Here is a 22,149-nt window from a genome sequence, read left to right as displayed (position 1 = left end):
CTAGTTCTCCCTTGAATTTATTCAACCCATCCACTTCCATTACAACAGACGGAAGCCTGTTCCAACAATTAACCATTTACTGGCTGAAGGTAAACGTTTGCATATCTATCCTGCAACCCTCCTTCCTCAACTTGAATTTATGCACCCTTCATGTGTGTAGTCTCAGCAAGTGGAAGAATGCCATTAACATTCAGCTTAATAAATCCATTCAAGGCTTTAAACACCTCAATCAGATCTCCCTGCAGGTGCTTAGTCTTGTGATGCTGCAATTTGCAGACCTGAAGCCTTTCTTGGTAAGAACACCTTTTTTGTTCCTTTCACCAATCTATATGCCCTTCTCTGCACCTGTTCCAGCAGATCTACATCCTAAAGTGAGGCCTCCAGACCTGTATACAGTACTCAAGATGCAGCCTAACCATGGCCTTATACAAAGTGATAATTACCTCCTTATCCATTCTAGCACAGTTTTTGTATATCATTGGCAAAACCCCACGAGCTGGCTTGGCAACATGTCTGCACTGCTCAGAGAATTTCATGTCTGACTGCACAAATATCCCCAGGCCTTTCTCATTCTCTCCTACCCTGAATGTAATACAACACAGTTTATAAGTTACTCTGGGGTTACTGCACTAAACCCTGGGGAACTCCACAAATAACATTAGTTCAAGAAGAGCAGTGCCCATTGATAACCACTCTTCTTCCATTTAACCATCCCTTTATCCATAGCAGTAACTTGCCCTTAATGTCATATTGCTCCAGTTTATACAGCAGTTTATGTGCAAAAGTATCAAAAGCCTTCTTAAAAGTATATGATGTAGGAATTATTTCTTTGCATCCAGTTCCATGGTCACTGCATCATAGTATCCTATCAGACTGGTTAGACAAGACTACCCCTTGTCAAATCCGTGCTGTGATTGCACTATAATTGCATGCCTGTCGAAATGGTCCTGCATTACTTGTTTAACCACCGATTCCATTATTTTCCCTGTAACACACATTAAGCTAACAGTTCTAATTACTCATGTCGCCTTTTGATCTTCCTTTATGGATTGGGGATATATTCACATTTCTCCAGTCCATAGGTACCTCCCCTGACTCTAATAATGCTCTCATAATTATGGCTAAGGGTTTTTTTACCTCCTTTGCGGTTTCCCTTAATAATATATAACAGCGCTATGATGCTCAATGTGATATGTAGAACACTTCCATATGATACTCTCCAAGGATTCCACTTGTCTCTGAAACTAAATTACTTGGGATTACAATAGACTCAAAGTTTAATTTTGTCTCTCATTTAAATAATGTAACAACAAAGATCAGAAGATTCACTGGTGCTATTGTAAAAATTTCTCGTTCAGACTGGGGACTTTCTAGATGTACCATGAGAATCTATTATAATGCCGTATTCCTTCCTATGGTATGCTGCAGGTGTATGGTTTCACAGGCTTAGAACTGTTAAATTTCGATTGAAGTTGGCTACTATGCAATGTACAATATTATTATGTATGTTAAGAGCTTGTCGTACTTTTCAACTTCTGCGCTACAGGTTCTTGCAGGTGTATTGCCATTGGACCTTCACGTAGCTTACAGAGGTCTTTGTTATAGGTTAAAAAACCAACTATCAACTGAATTTATGGGTTTGGTTCTGAATATTAATTCAGATATTAAGCAAGAACGTAATCGTTTGTGGAATGAAATGATAAATCTATGGCAGACACTCTTGGATACGTCATCTGTCGGATCTGTTACTAGGACTTTTTTCCATGAGGTGACCTTTTGTGTAAAGCAGAAACCTGTTTGGTTCTCTTTAGACTTATATACATCCTTCCTCTTAACGGGACATGGATCTCTTAACGAAAAACTATGCCGTTTTGGTCTTTCTGGAACGGAAGCTTGTCAATGCGGGGAAAATGAAAATTGGAGCCACATTTTATTTGAATGTCCGCTGTATAATGACTTTAGAGATGTTCTTCGTTCGTCAGTTTCTACACTCTCTCATGGGTATGAAACTTTGCTGGTGGGAGACAAGAATTCTTATGTTGCTCTTCAGCAGTTTGCATCTGATGTTTTCACAAGAAGAATTAGTTATATGGCTACGAATAATTCTACTCCTTTGTCTGGTGGAGCTACTCAATAGGGAGCAACGTTCCCTAAAATTTTTTTTTTTTTTTTTAATATTTTATTTTATTCTTGATTTTTTAAGGAGTCCTTATGTGCTGTAATGTAATAACTAGATCGTATGTATAGCTTAGCTTAATTTTCAGCACTCACCTCATAGTAATCCGCTTAGCTGGTGGAGAGTTTTACCACATACATAGTGGTTATAGGATTTTAATAACTTACAGGGATTATGGGTTTAAAACTAAGTTATGGGCTATAAAAAATTAAGAAAGGAAAGTGCACCTTCCATTCTATGGTTGCCTAATTAAATTAAATTAGATGAAGAAAAATAGAAGCTAATAGTCGCGCACGAGGGACTTTTGAGATTCCTCGTCTTCAGTTGAAGACGAGGAATGGGGGATTCCTCTGGGGAGTGGGTCCCCAGAGGAACCTGGCCCATCTTTTGCCAACATCAGGTGGGTCAGAGTCTCGAATTGAGACAGTGCGAGCTCCATTGAGACTGACCCACTTTCCTGTGGTGTGGATGAGTACCCAGGAATCATCTGTCCAGGTGACTGATGATTCTGGGTAGCCAAGGAGTCAGACACAACAACAGAATACACATAAACATACACTACTTATTTCTGGCCCTTCTACAGTGGTACTGTTCTTCACAGAGATACGAGGCGGAGATGAACTGACGTTCTAGGTGCCGCCCATTACAAAAATACATGTCCACATATGATACTCTCCAGAAATTAAAACGAATAAAAGATTAGCGTGAAATGATTACAGTAAAAAATTAATCGAAACCAACTCAAAATTAAATTCAAAATGCAATTATAAAATTAAATAAAATTAATTCAAAAAGTTTAATGGTAATTGTGAAAAATTATTTTCCTTTGTTTTTCACAATTTATGTTAAACTTTTTTAAATTAATTTTTGAATTGTTTTAAATTGATTTTTTACTGTAATCATTTTGCATTAATCTTTTATTTGTTTTAATTTCCGGAGAGTATCATACAGAAGTGTTCTACATGTCATATTGAGGTAAACTTATTCTTCTACAAATATCTCCCCTAATATAATTGGATAGATTCCATCTGCCACAGGTGCCTTTTTTATGTCCATCCTTTAATAATTTCTCCTCCACTTTCCTTTCAGTTATCACAAAGTCATTTAGCTGCTCGTTAAGAGTTAATAAACTTCTGGCATTTCTTTCCCTAAAGGATTACTCATGTGTAGATGTACAGTTGGTCATCGACTTACGACCGACTTCTGTTCTGACTGACAGGTCATATGTCGGCCATATATTTATTAACAGTATTTTTTTAACCTTTCTAATCTTTTTATCATCTTTATAATTTATTTTTATAATCTTTTAAATTTTATCATCTTTTATTTTTCATTTTAAATACAGTAATGTTTTCATCTTTTATTTAGCGATACTGTACATACCTTTGTTTCTATGCCTAGTCGCGGCCGGTCGTAAGTTGACGACCAAGTGTAGTTGCAAAATACCTATTTAATTTGACTGCAACCTGAGCAGGGTCATCAACAGTTAACCCATAGACATCAAGTTGCCCAATGTGATTCAGCCCCTTCCATTTTCTGTTAATATAAGCCCCTCGACGTGGGCACCTGTATGTGGTGAGGGGACCTCCCAGTGATGCTGCTGGACTTCCAGACGAGCATCACTGGGATCCAACACCCACAGCCCAGGTTCCAGGCTAAAACATCAATGGAATCCGGCGTGTTTGCTATGCACTGCGACCCGTGGAAATTCGGAAAGGGGGATCCTGGTGGTTGAGGGGCCCAGCTTCAATACACCACTTTGGCCCCTGCTTCAACAAGACAGGTGGTCCTGGAAGGCCTGGCTAGGATCAATTGGCTAGTAGGCTCGCCTGCAAGGGTCAATCGTGTCAATGCCATGCCCCTACCCTCATGGTCCGAGGGACAGGATACAGGCTGGCGGCGGTGCGGGTATGGTGTCTGGGTAGCCCTGGCATTTCACTCCCGAGCGCATTTATTGTATTCTGGGTAGTGGGCGTCCCTTTGGGCTCCGTGGTGGGTGGGGAGCCCGGGCACTGAACCATTTCAAAACTTCATGAATCCTGATAAATTTACTTCTTCAGGGGCCCCAACCCGGTCCCTATCTGAAAATATAGACAGAGACGCAGATAGTATTATTGCTACAAAGAAGCAGCGAACTGAAACATCATCAGGGCCTGTTCCAAGGTTTTTAATTATACACTCTACCACCAAAAAACCGATTGGCAAAATGCCACCCTTCTTTATACAGAAAGGGTTGGATGGGTTAGCAGGGTCACCCAAATCAGTTAAGAGGCTCCGTTCTGGAGACCTAACTGAAACCAAAACTGATAGGCAGTCTGAACAGCTACTCCAAGCAACATCAATTGGAGGAGTACTCATAACAGTGACACCACATAGAACACTCAATTCATTGAGGGGTGTTATTTCAGAGTGGGACCTTCTCGACGTAACCGAGGAGGAAATCTGCTTGGAATTGAAACCACAGGGAGTTATTGCCTGTGGTTTCAATTGACTGAGGTTTATTGACTTGTTAAAACTAGAAACATTATCCTGACTTTTAACTCACCTAAGTCTCCTGATGAGATTAAAGCTGGCTACATCAACTGTCCAGTGCGTCCATATGTTCCAAATCCTTTACGGTGTTTTAAATACCAGAAGTATGGACATTCTCAAATGGCCTGCTGTGGAGTCCTTGCATGCGCTCGATGTGGTGCAAAGGACCACGAAACAACAGCATGTTCAGCCGCAAAACCCACCTGCATTAACTGTGAGGGAGAATACCCAGCCTACTCACAAGCCAGAGGTGGAAAGAAGAAAAAGAAATTCAACGGCTGAAGGCAGAGCAAAATATATCATACCAGGAGGCAAGGAAAGCAATGAAACCTCTGAATATCAACAAACCTACCTACGCCCAGAAGGTAGCAGGGAGATGTTCCATCGGAACTCAGACGGACATGACCATTCCTCCAAAAGAATCATTCACTCCCATCGCACGTTATCTCTTAAGTCCTCAAAAACCTGCACAGAAAGACCAATCAGCTGCCACTTCTATATTGGTACCTCCTAATGCTCCACAAGTAACAAAAGCAATTACGAAAGAAAAGAATAAGAAAGATGGAAGTACTCCCTAGTATCCAAGAAAACATGGATGTCGAGCAGAAAGAGGTACGCGAAGATTCAGTTTTGGAGCTCTTTGCTGAGGAGGAAATAGACACTGGACAGTGTCCGTACTTCCCCAGGAAGGATAAAGCCAAAACTGCAAAGGTAAGCCCTCAGCACTTCGGAAGCCGCATGATGGACCCTCCAAGCCAAAATAATGGCTAAATTCCTACAATGGAACTGTCGTGGATTCTGGCAAAACAATGATGACAACAAGGCCCTTCTGCAAAAGCATGAGCCAGTCTGCTTTTGCTTACAAGAGACATACCTGAAGGCAAATTAAAACCCTTTCCTTCATAACACTACTATCGTTCGAAAGGACAGAACTGGGGATGGACCTGCCCATGGGGGTGTTGCTATAATTCTGTGCAACCGTACCCCATATCAAACTATTGCGCTCACCACCAACATGGTAGCGGTTCGCCTTACGGTAGGGTTCTTATTAACAGTCTGTTCAGTTTATTTGCCACCTGGGGCTGATATCTCCCAGAAAGACCTTGATGATCTCATTGTGCAGCTGCCTACTCCTGTCTTACTCCTGGGCGATTTCAATGGACATAACACCCTGTGGGGTATGCAAATGTTAATGGAAGGGGAAGTGTCATAGAGCATATGCTCAATGACAATGACCTATCCCTTCTAAATGTGGGAACTAACACCTTTTTCCGCATGCCTACCCGTACGTTCTCTGCTATTGACCTCTCTATATGCTCCCCCACTCTCCTTCCTTCAATCACTTGGGAGGTAGAGGAGAACCTTTATGGAAGTGATCACTTCCCCTTGATAACCAGCCTACTTAAAGGGATGCCATGCCCACCTTTTAGGTTACCGTGATGGAAGATTGATCAGGCTGACTGGAATACCTTTCAACACCTGGTAGATTTTAACACCAGTACAGTCAGTCAGGAGCCTATCAATGGTGCAGTGGTGTACATCACAGAAAGCATTGTCTATGCAGCTGCAGCTACAATTCTGAAAACATCTACCCGGTTTCCGCCATTTCCAAAACCTTTGTTCAATACTGAATGCACAGCAGCAAAAAAGGCACAAAATAAAGCTTGGGGGATATTCCGACGATATCCTACTACAGCCAATCTCTTAGCCTTCAAACGTGCATAGGCGCCTCCGTAGCCAGGTGGGAAGGAGCAGCAGTGCGTAGCACACGCTTCTTGATTAGACCGGGGTTCGAGCCAGTCACCACCAAATACGGAGGATGCGGAAAGGTCAGGGAATGACCACCGCATATCACGGAGCAATATGGCCTTAGTTGCTAATGCTCCTAAAAACCAAAATAACAAATAACAATCAAACGTGCATGCGCAAAAGCACGATATGTTCGTCATCAGAGCCAAAAGGAATCATGGATCCGCTTTACATCCACTATTACCCAATCAACCAGCAGTAAAGCTATCTGGGACAAAATCCGGAAAATGAAGGGTAAATATACATCGCACCCTTCATCGGTCCTGGAGTGTAATGGATGCGTTATTGCAGACCAAACTGCAATAGCCAATGTTCTTGGGGAGACCTTTTCTGCCATCTCGTCAACATCTGCTTACTCCCCAGAATTTCTGGTCTGGAAAGATAAACTTGAAAAGCAGCCAATTAACTTTAAATCTAAAAGATCTTATCCCTATAACGGCCTCTTTACCACGGAAGAGTTAGAAACAGCTCTAACTCTTACCAAGGCAAGTGCTGCTGGACCAGATCTTATCCATTATGATATGATCACACATCTGTCTGCAAAATCCATGGACCAACTGCTCTTTCTATATAACAGAATATTTCAAGAAGAGCAGTTTCCGGATTCCTGGCATAAGGCAATCGTGCTTGCCTTTCCTAAGCCAGGAAAAGATCCTAAAATCCCAACAAATTACCGTCCTATTGCTCTGACTAGCTGTCTGTGCAAAATTCTGGAGAGAATGGTCAGTGGGCATTGACCATTCAAGGATCATCAAAATACCAGATGCCTTATTTGGTATTTGGAGGCAAATAGGTTCCTCTCCAGATTGCAGTGTGGCTTCCATAGGAATAGGTCAACTTTGGACCATTTAATCAGGCTCGAAACTTCCATTCGAGATGCCTTTTTAAAACAAGAACACCTGGTGTCCATGTTCTTTGATATGGAAAAAGCGTATGACACAACTTGGAGATTTGGAATTTTAAAAGACCTCTACAGCATCGGCCTTAAAGGTAATCTCCCCAATTTTATTAAAAACTTTTTATGTCATCGTTCTTTCCTAGTCCGTGTAGGATCTACTCTCCCTCGCTCTTTTAGCCAAGAGGAGGGAGTACCTCAAGGATCCGTTATAAGTGTTACGCTTTTTGCCATCAAAGTGAATTCCATCACAGAACAACTTCCTCCAACTGTAAACTGTGCCCTCTGTGTTGACGATTTTAGCATATTCTGTCATTCCTGCAACTGCAACGTGCCATTGACCATCTGAACTCACGGGCAACGAATAACTGGTTCAGGTTCTCTCCACAAAAGACTGTTTGCATGCATTTTTGCAGAAAGTGCAATCTTCACCCTGAACTGAGGCTTGGACAAAATGCTATTACAGTAGTACCCGAAACTAGATTTTGGGGCTAATATTTGATAAAAAGTTGACCTTTCTAGAACACATCCGTCAACTACGTGCGAAGTGCACGAGAGGCTTGAATATCCTACGTGCAATCTCCTCACATTCTTGGGGCGCTGACCGATGTACCCTTTTGGCGCCTCTATGGTGCACTCGTACGATCTAAGTTAGATTACGGGTGCCAGGCATACGCATCCTCTAGACTCAGCATACTCCGATGGTTGGATCCCATCCACCATCAGGTGATCCGTATTGCCACTGGAGCATTTCAAACTTCTCCTGTCCATAGTCTATATGTTGAAGCGAATGAGCCCTCGTTATCGCTTTGCAGGAAACAGTTGTCTCTACAGTATGCTTTGAAACTGAAATCCCTGCCAGACCATCCGACGTGGACACCCGTTTTTGAGCCACGTTGGGAAAATCTGTACAACATGCGCCAGACTGCCAATCAACCATTCGGTATTCATATCCAAAGGCTACTCAATGATTTGAATATCACATTAGACAATGTTGCCCCATCACCAGGGCAGCCTTTTCCACCCTGGCATGCTCGTGTCCCAAACTGCAACCTCTCCCTTAACAATTGGAGAAAGGACAGTATTCCATCCACCATCTACCTGCAGCTCTTTTTAGCACAGCGCTTGGAACATGCTGACTTCTTGCCCGTCTACACAGATGGCTCGAGGTCAGAAACGTATGTCAGATCCGCAGCTGTTTTCCCAGACACCACAGTATCTGAGCAGATCTCCAACAAATGCAGTGTGTTCACTGCAGAGCTGCACGCGGTTGAGCTAGCCTTAGATCATATACAAACCACCCACCACAAAAAATATATTATATATACTGATTCTCTGAGTTCATTGCAGGCTTTATCATCGATGAGGTTCAACCCTCATCCTGTCCTGGCCCGGATACAGCAGAAGCTGCACTTCCTTGCACAATCCGAATTTGATGTTCGTTTCTGCTGGATCCCAGGCCACATTGGGATTTCAGGAAATGATATGGCAGACTTTGCAGCCAAATCAGTGAACCTCTTTAACTCGTGCCTGTTAGTCCCCTATACAGACTACAGGCAAGTAATTCGAAAGAAACTGTTATCCCAATGGCAACACTCATGGCATGGACAGGCTACAAACAAGTTATATGAGATTAAGCCTGTAATTGAACATTGGCAGGCTAGTCTGCGCAGGAACCGAAAAGAGGAAGTTGTTCTATCTCGGCTCCGCATAGGGCATTGTCACTTGACACGTTGCTATCTGCTGAGGGCAGACGATCGTCCTATGTGTAGAAATTGTGACACCATTTTAACAGTCCGTCATATTTTAATTTAAGTTTTTACAACTTATTAATCTAAATAATTCTATCTAGAATATTTTTATCGTTTTATGCTTTATGAACGTTTTATATTGTATACTCTTTTACAATAATATACAAGCAATTGTAATATTATAGTTTTATATTCTACATCTTTTTGACTTGGCGCATTATAGCCTTAGATGCTAATGTGTCATAAGACCCTAAAACAAACAAAGTTAATACAAGCAAAAAATTCTTTGCTGGTTTTTTTTTTTTGCATTTTTTGCCAGAGACTTCTCATAATCTGCCTTAGCTTTCCTAACCTCCTTTGTGACTTGATTACAGTCACAAAGGAGGTCAGACTAATTTATATCTACCATAGGCTTCTGTATCACACGTTAATTTATATGCATCCCATGCACTTTTCTTATCTGCTACGTATCTCATCTGACATCCAGTTAGGTCTGAGCCTTGAACAGTATTTCTTTGTTGGTATTAATTAAAAGCCTAGTAAGTTCTTTGATTACTTCCCTGCATACTTACCATTTAGAATTTACTGATGGTAACATCATCAGTGCATACAATTTAAAAACTATCTGAGACCTCTGTAGTCACCCTTACAAAAGCAGAAACCTTTCCCTTTACTCTTGAAAGTAGTTATGTCTTTAATTGAATTCCACTTAGTACACTATGATCACTGCCACCCAGTGTCTTTTATCTGCAGATACTCTCACTGCAGATAATAACCAGATCACGAGTATTGCTTTCTCTTGTTGCATCTATAACATGCTGCTGTAGAAATCAGTCATCCAAGGAATCTACAAAAGTCTTGCTAGTCTGTGAATGACCAACCCACATACTCTAGTCAATATCTGGAAAGTTAAAATCCCCCATTATAAGACATTCTGATTTTTTGGCCCACTATTTCCCTGTATAGCTCTTTGGTATACTCATCACAGTCATTAGGTCTATAACACACTCGTACTCTCAATTTTGTTTTCACACTGCTTATAGCACACCAAACTGATTCAGCATTGCACTTGTCATCCAAGTCAACTGGATGCACTGCTTTAGATTTAATATTCTTCTTAACTAAGAGTATAACCCCTCCACCTCTTCTGTCCTTCCTGTATACACTGTACTGCCCATATTCAAATTCAGCATTGCTTATGTCTGAGTGACACCACATCTCTGCTATTCTACAATGTCTGCATTTAATAATGTAATCAGTACTTCAAATTTATTTAAAGTGCTCTTAGCATTAGTGTATCTGCTGCATGTACTAGTAGTACTGCCCATATTCAAATTCAGCATTGCTTATATCTGAATGACACCACATCTCCACTATTCAAATTCATGAAATTTATTTACAGTGCTCTTAGCATTAGTGTACTTGCAAGTTTACATGTACTTACTCTTGTTTACCCTAATACAGCCCATGTATTCATTTGTTCCATGATGACCCACTGCAAGGCCTGAAATCCCAGACACCTTGTTTTCCAGGTCGCTGCATGTACTAATAGTAGCAATGCAAGAATCACTTTCACCTCTGCCTCCAGCTCTAGTTAAACTATTGCTCTGTATATCCCTCCGAAGCTGCAATTTTTCCGATTCACCTATCACTGCCTCAATAGCATCAGCAAATATCCTTGCACCCCTTCTATTCAAGTGTATCCCATCCCTGTAAAAATAGTCTCTCTCCTATTAACAAGCATAGACCATACTTAGAAAAATTCTTCCCTTCGAGACTTGCACATTCTCTCCAGGACCAAAATGATTGACAAAGGCTCTCAACATATACTCCCTCCTATCATGTATAATGTTTGTCTTGCTGCTGGCAAATTTTCTGCTGTATGGCAGCAAGCTAACCTATGCATCATGCTCAAATCCAGAAAAGCCACCAGATCCACAGATCCACAGATCCAAAGCCCTGCTACCTGTACCTGGAAAAATATCAGAGAGATTAATCCTGTGCCATTTGACTACCCACTATACAGGTGCTAATCTGCATACCAGTAAACAGTATGCCTTTAAACAGTAAAAAAGTAAAGTGCAGCCATTATCAACCCACTGCAGGGTGGAAGCCTCCTCAACAATTCATGCTGAGGGAAATGGACCATAATCTGCCACGCTGGTCCAGTGCGGGTTGGCAGATCGACCGTATTCAGCAGTCAGAGGCTTGAACCCCGGTCTACTCAAAGAGCGTGTGCTACTGCACTCCCGCTCCTGCCCACTCGGCTACGGAGGCTACAATTCCTCAATGGATGCAACTGTAGCCAATATAATATAGGATAATACCTGCAGGCTATGTCAGTGGACTTTGAAGGTGCATTTGATGCTCCTTGGTGGCCCAACATTCTTAGGAGGTGAACCATGCAGAGGAACTCTTTAATCTGTTTAAAATCATACAGAACTACTTAAAGAATAGACATGTTACTGTGTGTACTAGATTCGATGCAAACTCATGTGCAGTGACCAAAAGATGTCCACATTGGTTGGTACTGGGTCCATCTTTCTGGAACTCAGTACTAGATGAATACTAATGCTGACCTACATCCCATTGACAAGAATGTCTTTTGCTTATGAACTTTTTCTCTTGTCAGAGGTAACAGAATGACACTGGAGATGTCCAGTCTTGCATTACAATTAGCACAGTGGGCAGGTACTCACAAGCTCAACATTTCAGCAGCCAAAACTAAAGCATTCTGCTTAAGAATACCCTCCAGTGATCGTCCTTGATCAGATTAGCTGGAATCTCAGTAGAAATGAGGTACTTGGGGATGATGTTTGATATTAAATTATTCATTCTATCCCCATGTGCCGCCTCCGTAGCCAGGTGGGAAGGAGCAGCAGTGCATAGCACACTCTTCTTGATTAGACCGGGGTTCGAGCCCATCACCCACCAAATACGGAGGATGCGGAAAGGTCAGGGAATGACCACCGCATATCCTGGAGCAATATGGCCTTAGTTGCTAATGCTCCAAATAACAAACAACAATAACATGTATCCCCATGTCAATTACATACAGTGGTGAGCTGTGAATATTTTAACAATGGGTTTGCAGTTTTTTCGACTTTCAACCTAGTAAATTTAATCGGTCACGGAAGTGACGTCATCAGCGGCTTCCACTAGAGGCGCTTCCCACGCTCGCACTACTAGTAGTGTGATTAAAACACGTGATGCATTTTTCGTGACTGGTATGATATCTCGAGTCAGTGGTTGATCTAGGGGGTGGACAGATGCGATTATTACTCCCCCCCCTTTAACCATGCATATAAGTGAATGTGTAAAACGTTTCTAGGTCTATCAAGACGCCTCCGTAGCCAAGTGGGCAGGAGCAGCAGTGCGTAGCACACGCTTCTTGATTAGACAGGGGTTCAAGCCCGTGAGCCACCAAATATGGAGGATGCAGAAAGGTCAGGGAATGACCACCGCATATCCCCGGAGCAACATGGCCTTAGTTGCTAATGCTCCTAAAAACCAAATAACAACAGGTGTATCAAAAAAAAAAAAAACTTAAAAACCTGGTTGCCATTCCTCGCCTTACAATAACTGAATACGACGGTGTCTGGAGTTCTAACTTTCTAGAATTTTTGAATAGTATGATGTCACAATCATTCTTCCTGAAGTTACTACTGCAGTAAGTATGATTACAACAATACAAATATTTGTAATCACTTTCTTTTTTTTTTTTTTTTTTTTTTTCATCTCTCATTTTCGTTACATTCCATTGTTAGGTTCCCCTAACAGCTGCATATATCGCTTCAAATACACGATCGGGTACATCAATCGGTGCTGTTTTAAAGAGATATTTAGATACATTTAACAACTAGGGAAATATAATGTATACATTTTTAATGTGTTAAAATTTTAATTCGAATAAAAATTAACATGAAATATTTCCCACATCACAAATAACATAAAAACTGTCACAAAACATTGCACAATATAAAAACAAATATTACATAAAAAACAAACTTTCTAGAAAAAAATACACAAAAAATCACAGATTTCATGAAAAAAAATTATTTCACAAATATTCAAGAAAAATTTATTCTAAAAATTGCCAATTTACTTCTTTATTAATATTTGTTGTCGATCTTCTGCTTTGATCAATAGCTGAGGGATGATTACAGAGGAATGATTTGATGTAATGATCCGGATCAAATTGAAGCAATGGTAGTAGTAGTGGCATGTAATACAAGAAAGCAAGTGTATGAGCTTATGCAGCATCACCAAAAAAAAAAAAAGTCACACCATTCCCTCCAAATGCCTGTCCAGTTCCTCCTTAAATTTATTTAACCTATCAACTTCCACAACGACAGATGGAAGTTTGTTCCAGCAATTAACCATCCGCTGGCTAAAGGCAAATTTTTGCACATCTATTCTACATCTATCTTTTCTTAATTTGAATTTATCCCTCCTTAGGTTCGAAATCTGAACAAGTGGAAGGATCCCATCAGAATTCAGCGTGCTCAACCCATTCAAGGCCTTATACACCTCAATCAGATCACCGCGCAGGTGCCTAGTCTCTACCCACTGCAATTTGCACAACTTAAGCCTCTCTTGGTAATAGGATCCCTTCATTCTCCTCACCCAATCTTGTTGCCCTTCTCTGTACATGCTCAAGCAAATCTACATCCTTCCTAAAATGAGGCCTCCAGACCTGTACGCAGTACTCAAGGCGTGGCCTGATCATTACTTTATACAGAGGGACAATCACCTTTTCCCTGCTAGCAAAATTTCTATATATCATTGACAAAACCCCATGACCTGCCCTGGCAGCCTGTCTGCATTGCTCAGAAAACTTCATATCTGACTGCACAATTACTCCCAGGTCTTTTTCATTTTCTAACACCTTAAGTGTAGTACCACACAGTTGGTACATTTCTCTCGTGTTACTTCTACCCATATGCAGTACTTTGCATTTGTCAAGGTTAAACTTCAGTTGCCACTTCTAGCCCATCTGCCCAAATTATCTAGATCCTGTTGCAGTAACACACTGCCATTACTGTCATTAACAACCCTGCCAACCTTTGTATCATCTGCAAACTTCGACACTAAGCCTGATTTACCTTCATCAATATCATTGATAAATATACAAAACAACAGAGGACCCAACACCGAACCCTGTGGGACTCCACTAATAACATTAGTCCACGAAGAGCAACACCCATTAATTACCACCCTCTGTCTTCTCACACTCAACCATCCTTTTATCCATTGTAGCAACTTACCCTTAATACCATTCTGCTCCAATTTGTACAATAGTGTTCCATGTGCAACAGTGTCAAAAGCTTTCTTGAAATCCAAATATATGATATCAAAATTATTTTTTGCATCCAGTTCCTTTGTAACCACATCATAATATCCTATCAAATTTGTCAGACAAGACTTTCCCTTAACAAACCCATGCTATGTCTGAATTATTGCTGCAGTCTTGTCTAGATGATCCTGCAATGCATCTTTAACCAGTGGCTCCATTATTTTACCAGGAACAGAAGTTAAAATAACTGGTCTGTAATTACTCATGTCACCCTTTGATCCCCCTTTGAGAATTGGGGATACATTTGTACATCTCCAGTCCATGGGGACCTCCTCTGAGTCCAAGGATGCTCTCATAATTATGGCTAAGGGTTTGCTTAGTTGCTTTGCCACCTCCTTTAATATAACTGGATAGATTCCATCCACCCCAGATGCCTTTCTTATGTTTAACTTCAAAAATTTATCCTCCACTTTGTTCTCAGTTATTACAAAATCATTAAGCACCCTGCTACAATTTGATAACCTTCTGCCATTTTCAAACCTTAATAACTCATGTGTGACTGTAGATGCAAAATACTCATTCAGTTTGTTTTCTATCTGAGCAGGATCATCAACAGTCGAACCATCGATATCAAGTGGCCCAATCAGATTCATCCCCTTCCTTTTAGAGTTTATATAAGTAAAGAAATCCTTGCTGTTTTTCTTAGCATCTTTTGCCAAATATTTCTCGTAATCTGCCTTCACCTGCCTAACCTCCTTTGTGACCTGATTACAGACTAGCTTATATCTGCCATAGGCTTCTGAGTCGTTTGATAATTTATATGCACCCATGCATTTTTCTTCTCTGTCACGAGTTTCATTAGTTCATTTGATAACCATTTAGGCCTAAACCTTGAACAATATTTCTTAATAGGTATGAAACTTTTAGTAGCACCCACAATTAATTCCTTGAATGCTTCCCACTTAGAATTTACTGTTGGTAACAAAGTCAGTTGATTCCACTGTACAGAATTTAAAAACTGTCTGAGACCACTGTACTCACCTTTACGGAAGCAAAAACCCTTTCCTTTACCCCTGATGGTACTTATATCTTTAAGTAAATCCCACATCAGTACGCTTTGATCACTGCCACCTAGTGGTTCCTTTATCTGCAAATTCTTAATACACGAATAATCACTGTTGATAACCAGATCAAGAGTATTACCCTCTCGAACATGCTGCTGCAGAAAACAATCATCCAGTAAATCCACAACAGTCTTACTAGTGTGTGAGTGACCAAACCACAAGTTCCAGTCAATATCTGGGAAGTTAAAATCCCCCATTATAAGACATTCTGATTTACTAGCCCACTCTATTTCTCTGTACAATTGTTCATTGTAATCATTCGAGTCATGAGGCCTATAACACACGCCTACTCTTATTTTTGCTTTCGCAGTGCTTATGTCACACCAAACTGACTCAACAGTGCACTGTTCATCTATATCAACTGGATGCACTTCTTTTGATTTTGTTTTTCTTAATTAACAGCATAACACCTCCTCCCTTCCTATCCTTTCTGTACACGTTGTACTCCCCAAATTCAAATTCTGCATTCCTAATATCAGTGTGACACCACGTCTCTGATATCCCAACAATATCCGCCTTATGTCTTGACCAACACCTCAAATTCATCAAATTTATTTACTATACTTCTAGCATTGGTATACATGCACCTATTCCCAGTTACCCTAACACATCCCATATACCCACCTGTTTCATGATGACTGCCATCAGTCCTTGAAACCCCCAGCACACCTCGCTCAGGTCATCATAATCTGCAATGTGTTCATTTGTCACAATATTATTCATTACGCTGAAAGCTCACTAAACTTCAGCACTGCTAATCGCAATGGTTTCAAAGGGATTTCTGGCTTTCTTAATTGAAAATGGAACTTCGCTCGATTTTAAAGATAAACTGTCTTCGACAAAATCTCTAAAATCATTAATTTTTATTTCATATTTTATCAGAAAACTTAAATTTCTTATTCGGTTTTGACAGTTTTGTAACCGAGACAAAAGTTTTTTTTCACATTCCACGATTTCGGGTAGCATATGTTTAAAATTTCTTTCAACGTTATAGTAATTTTCTTTATTTTTTAATTTAAAATCACCCTGTTGCATTAATAACTTATCCTTTAAGGATTAAATAATGCATTTAAAACTTGGCATGAGGTAATTTTTTTTTTACTTTCGATTTTGATTCAAATTCTTTCAACTTCAACATGCTCTCAACTTTAGCTTCATAATTTCCTTCAGAAATTTTCAAATTAGCAATTGCATTGACAGTTTGAATAATTAATTTATCTGCTTTTACCATAGTGATTAGGTAAAGCTTCTGAAAGGTAAGAGAGCTCCTGCAGGATATCGATCATTAGTGCTAAATGGTTAAGAAATTCCAGATTAAAAGTCAGATTAATAATCCCGAATATTTAACTTCTGATTCAAAATGTTTGCACAAAGCGGATAATTCCTCCAACCCGCAATCGCCGTCCACGAGCTACATCGCGGCCTAATCTTTATAGTTTCCACATAGAGTTCTTTAGCAATCATCCTTAATTCGTGCTAGTTTTTCAGAGAATGGTAAGTTTTTTTGTTTTTTTTTAAATTATTGCCTGTATGCCATTATATTTTAGAGCATTTTCTACACAGTGAAAGGCTCAACAAAGTTTCAAAATCTGCCAACATTTCATCTTCGTAAAGTTTATATAATATCTTAGTTGCCTCAACCCCCCCCCCCCCCTCTAGTTGCTACTGTCACTTCTTTGAATACTATGCAAAAAGTCGGAATCTTACTGTTAAAAAGTTCCTGTGACCATGTAAACATAGACAGGAGAAATTTACTGGAAGGCATGGATCACTCACTTCTCCGAAAAACATATGCCTGAGGCTATTGTCAATGTCGGGAATCTTCTTAATCCTCTGACTGGCTATGGAAAGCATATTGAATAGCACCACTTCTCGGTATGTGACTGCATAGGTTTTATGGACACCACTAACATTGCGAAACGGTAATTCCTTTCACCCTTAATTCGCACTTTCTAATTACCTAAATTGCCTAAAAGCCAGAGGTGAGAACAATGCATACAAAGCTGTCTCTCCTAATCCGTTCGTTACATGGAAATTTTCTTCGTTCAATGGAAACTATTTTAAATATAATTACCAAGGGGGAATAAAAAAAATTTGCTATAAAGAAGTTCATTAAACAGAAGTCCGACTGTAATTAAATCAAAAATGAAGCAATTTTAAAATACATAGCCAATTGATTGTGCCATTAAAATGCTGGGAATGGATCCCCGCTCGCCCCACCGTAGTTTCGGCTCTGGATACTCAATAATTGCATTCAGGATTTCATTTGTAAAATAAATGATCGTTTCAACAATGGGCTTGCAAATCTTCAAAAAAAATAACAATGGGCTCTCGCGAGCCCACTATAGCTCACCACTGATTACATAGCATAAAAAAAAAAAAAAATTAGAAACTATGCAGCAATGGTAGCAAAGCAGTATTCCCTCTAGTAATTACCTAAGGTGCTGGTGTCTGGTTTTGCAGAGCCGCCATATCTAGAAATAAATCAAAAATTTATAGCATACAGAGAATCATATCGTTAACTATTACTAGAGCCTGTCATACTGTGAGCACCCTCACCCTGCAAGTTCTGGCTGGCACTCTGCCACTGGATCTGGAGATCATAAAGCCTGGACTGTACTACAGACCTAAGAAACAAATACCCACTTACTTCATGGGTATTACACTAAACCTTGACAACCCTGAAAAACAGGAAAGAAAACAGAGTGACTAAATTACTGCAGAAATGGCAAGACAATTGGGACTGAACAACAAAGGGGGAATTCATAAACCATTTGAAACAATCAAATGGTTTATGCACTGGTTTGCCCCAAACCACTGACCCGGTTCTATCCAGGAATGTTCACTACCTTTTTCTTGACAGGCCACAGTTCTAATATAGTTAGGAAAGGCCTTTACGTGGTTGTTTTCTATTAAGGTTATTATTAAATTAAAACCACTCTTATACCACGTGAAAATTAATAATATAGTTTATTAGGCTGTTTACTTATGTTACTATACATTAAGATGACGTTTCAGGTATCTTACTGATACCCATCATCAGACCAAGCTGTTGGGGGAACAGAAAGAGTTACAAATTTGAATATTTTAGAACATTACAATTACAAATTATGGTTCTAAGGTATTAAATTTTTAAGTTTTGAATTGCTGTTACAATATAAAAACAGGAAATCTAATATAGAAAATTTTAGAGATTAAATTCTTACTGCTGACAGACTCCTCTTGCTGATGCTCCCAGAATTCGGGTGTGCATACAGGCAAGAGGCACTGCCAGCAGTTAATTTATAGGAGAGGGATTAACTCTATTAGCCAATAGGATGCTGCCAAGTTTTTTTTTTTTTTATCATGGATCCAGGGTTCTTAGAAGCCTGGGGTGATCTTTGCTCCCATACTGTTGTCATCAAGATTGATGTGCAGGCTGGTTCAGGATCTTATTGATACCTATCATCACACCATGGGTGCCTCCGTAGCCAGGTGGGAAGGAGCAGCAGTGCATAGCACACGCTTCTTGATTAGACCGGGGTTCAAGCCTGTCACCACCAAATACGGAGGATGCGGAAAGGTCCGGGAATGACCACCGCATATTCCCAGAGCAATATGGCCTTAGTTGCTAATGCTCCTAAAAACCAAATAACAAACAAACAAACAAACATCACACCATGCTACTGGTGCCAAGTTTTTAACCTGGATCTGGTGTTCTTGTGTAGTGAAAGCGCAGGCTTCCACTGCACAGAACCCCCACGTAATTGTAATAGTAATAAGTAATTGTAAATTTGTAATAGTAATAATGTAATTGTAAATTTGTAATAGTAATATTGTAAATTGGTAATTGTAATTGTAATTATTGGTATTGTAACATTCTAAAATATTCAAATTTGTAACTCTTTATTTTTTCTGGATACCATCTTAATATATAATAATGTAAGCAAACAGCCTAATAAACTATATTATTAATTTTCATATGGTATAAGAGTGGTTTTAATTTAATAATAACCTTAAAGGCCACAGTTCCTTCAAGGCCAAGGTATTTAGTCTTGGCATAGCTAATGATCCCCCACTGTTCTTGTGGTGCCAACAAGGATTGGACCCATGTGCTCTATGATTGCCCTCTGTATGATACCCAAGAAACATATTCATCAGTAAAATAGCCTGTCCTCTACTCAGGAATTATTAAAATCTGTTTATTACAGAAGTATACTACAAGCATTAATAGAATATTCACAATCTGTTTTTGAACTGTGCAGAACAAATCTGTGCCAAGCCAAGAATAAAAATGTAACAATAGTCCCAGCAGTAACAGTAAACTGACCCTATTACTTACATCAGAAAACATCCCATGTGTTGATCCCATTGGTTGCTAGCGGCAAATTTTCAATTTCCCATGGTGCCCATGGATACTGTTCCATACCAATAATGACTACAACAAATAGTTGAGTTCTGGACATGACTGGTGTGTGGATGGGCTGGCCCTGCACTTATAAGCTGGTGGGGAACCGGGAACCTAGCCTGACTAATTGTGACATTCAGGCTAACTGTGAGTTGGGATGTGATATTTTATCCTGAACTGACTGAAGTGTGTGTGTGTGTGTGTGTGTGTGTGTGTGTGTGTGTGTGTGTGTGTGTGTGTGTGTGTGTGTGTGTGTGATGCCTGCCTAAGTGTGTATGAAATGACTGAATGTGAATCTGTTTTTGAAATGTAGAGTGACTGCATTTAATGTGCAAGGATATTTATGACTGGGTGCATGTATGGGTTGGGGACATGAATGAAAATGAGTTAATGAATGTGTGTATTAATAGTAGTAGTAATGACAGATGATGCAAGAAAGCAAGCTTACATAGCATTAGCAAAAAAAAAAAAAAAAAAAAAAAACAGTTCACCAGCCATACCCTCAAGAATTTGTCTAGTTCTCCCCTGAATTTATTCAACCCATCCACTTCTACAACGACAGATCGAAGCCTGTTCTGACAGTCAACCCCTGCTGGCTGAAGGCAAACTTCTGCATATTTATCCTGTAACCATCCATCCCCAATTTGAATTTATGCCATCTCGTGTGTAATCTCAGTAAGTGAAAGAATACTGTTAACATTGAGCTTACTAAATCTATTCAAGGCTTTAAACACCTCATTCAGATCTCCCTGCGGGTGCTTAGTCTCGAGACTGCAATTTGCAGAACTGAAGCCTTTCTAAGAAATTTTTGTTCCCTTTACCAATCTTGATGCCTTTTTCTGCACCCATTCCAGCAGGTCTACATGCTTCCTAGAGTGAGGCCTCCAGACCTGTATGCAGTACTCAAGATGCAGCCTAACTATGGCCTTATACAAAGGGATAATCACCTTCTTCTTATCCCTGCTATCAGAGTTTCAGTATATCATTGCCAAAACCCCACAAGCTATCCTGGCAACATGTCTGCACTGCTCAGAGAATTTCATATCTGACTGCACAAATACCCCCAGGGCTTTTTCATTCTCCACTACCCTGAGTGTAGTACCACACTGTTGATAAGTTACTCCGAGGTTACTGCTGCCTACGTGCAGTACCTTGCATTTGTTAATGTTAAACTTCAACTGCCATTTCTTAGCCCATTGACCCAATTTTCCTAGATCTTGTTGTTGTAGCTCGTCCTGATGCCTGTCTGTAACTACCCTGCCAACCTTTGATCATCTGCAAACTTACACATTAAGCCTGATATACCTTCATCAGTATCATTGATAAATATTGAAAACAACAATGGACCCAGAACTGAACCTTAGGGAACTCCACTAATAACATTAGTCCACGAAGAGCAGTAACTTTCCCTTAATTGCACATTGCTCTAGTTTGTACAGCAGTCTTTTATTTGCAACAATATCAAAACCCTTCTCAAAATCGAAGTATGTGATATAATAAATTATTTTTTGCATCCAGTTTCTTGGTCACTGCATCATAGTAACATATCAGATTGGTTAGACAAGACTGCCCCTTGAAAAAAAAAATCCATGCTGTGATTGCAATATAATTGCACGCCTGTCCAAATGGTCCTGTATTACTTCTTTAACCACTGATTTCTTTATTTTTCCTGGAATAGACATTAAGCTAACAGGTCTGTAATTGTCACCTTTTGATCCTCTGTTATGAATTGTAGATACATTCCCATAACTCCAGTCCGTAGGGGGTGTGTGTGTGCGAGTTGCCCTGAATGTTTTTATACATATGTTCTGGGTGCAACAGTTGAGCTTAGGTTGCACATTAGAAAGAAGAAAAAAATGTGTTGCCCTTGTTCAGAGTGGTATGAGGAGAGAAACTGAGTGTGAGTGAATGTCATTTTCTATTAAATGTAATGAATGTGCAATCTTGAATATATGTATTTATAAAAAAAAAATATATATATATACAGTATATAGAAATTAGAGTGATAATTAAATAAAAATAAAAAATAATGCCGGCAGCATGGCAAAACAGAAGAGTGAAAATAGTCAAAATTAAACATAACGATCAAACCAACAGGGAGGGAAGAGAAGAGTAACAAGAGTAAAAATATTGTAGTAGAAACTCTCCAAGATAATTAAAAAAATCTAAATTCAAAGAT

At 39.8% G+C, this 22,149-nt stretch overlaps 1 protein-coding gene across 5 annotated transcripts in view; it reads left to right on the top strand.

The window, feature by feature from the left end:
* LOC150085314 (vesicle-associated membrane protein 3-like) overlaps window positions 1–22,149 on the top strand; it is a 113,172-nt gene that overhangs the window by 17,694 nt on the left and 73,329 nt on the right. The gene's annotated exons all lie outside the window — the stretch shown is intronic.

The sequence above is a fragment of the Mastigoproctus giganteus genome, chromosome 5, assembly GCF_048544385.1.
Source record: "Mastigoproctus giganteus isolate SK-2022 chromosome 5, ASM4854438v1, whole genome shotgun sequence".
Taxonomy (NCBI): Eukaryota; Metazoa; Arthropoda; class Arachnida; order Uropygi; family Thelyphonidae; genus Mastigoproctus; species Mastigoproctus giganteus.
The sequence above is the reverse complement of the archived record's forward strand: the minus strand, read 5'-3'. Positions and strand labels throughout refer to the sequence as shown.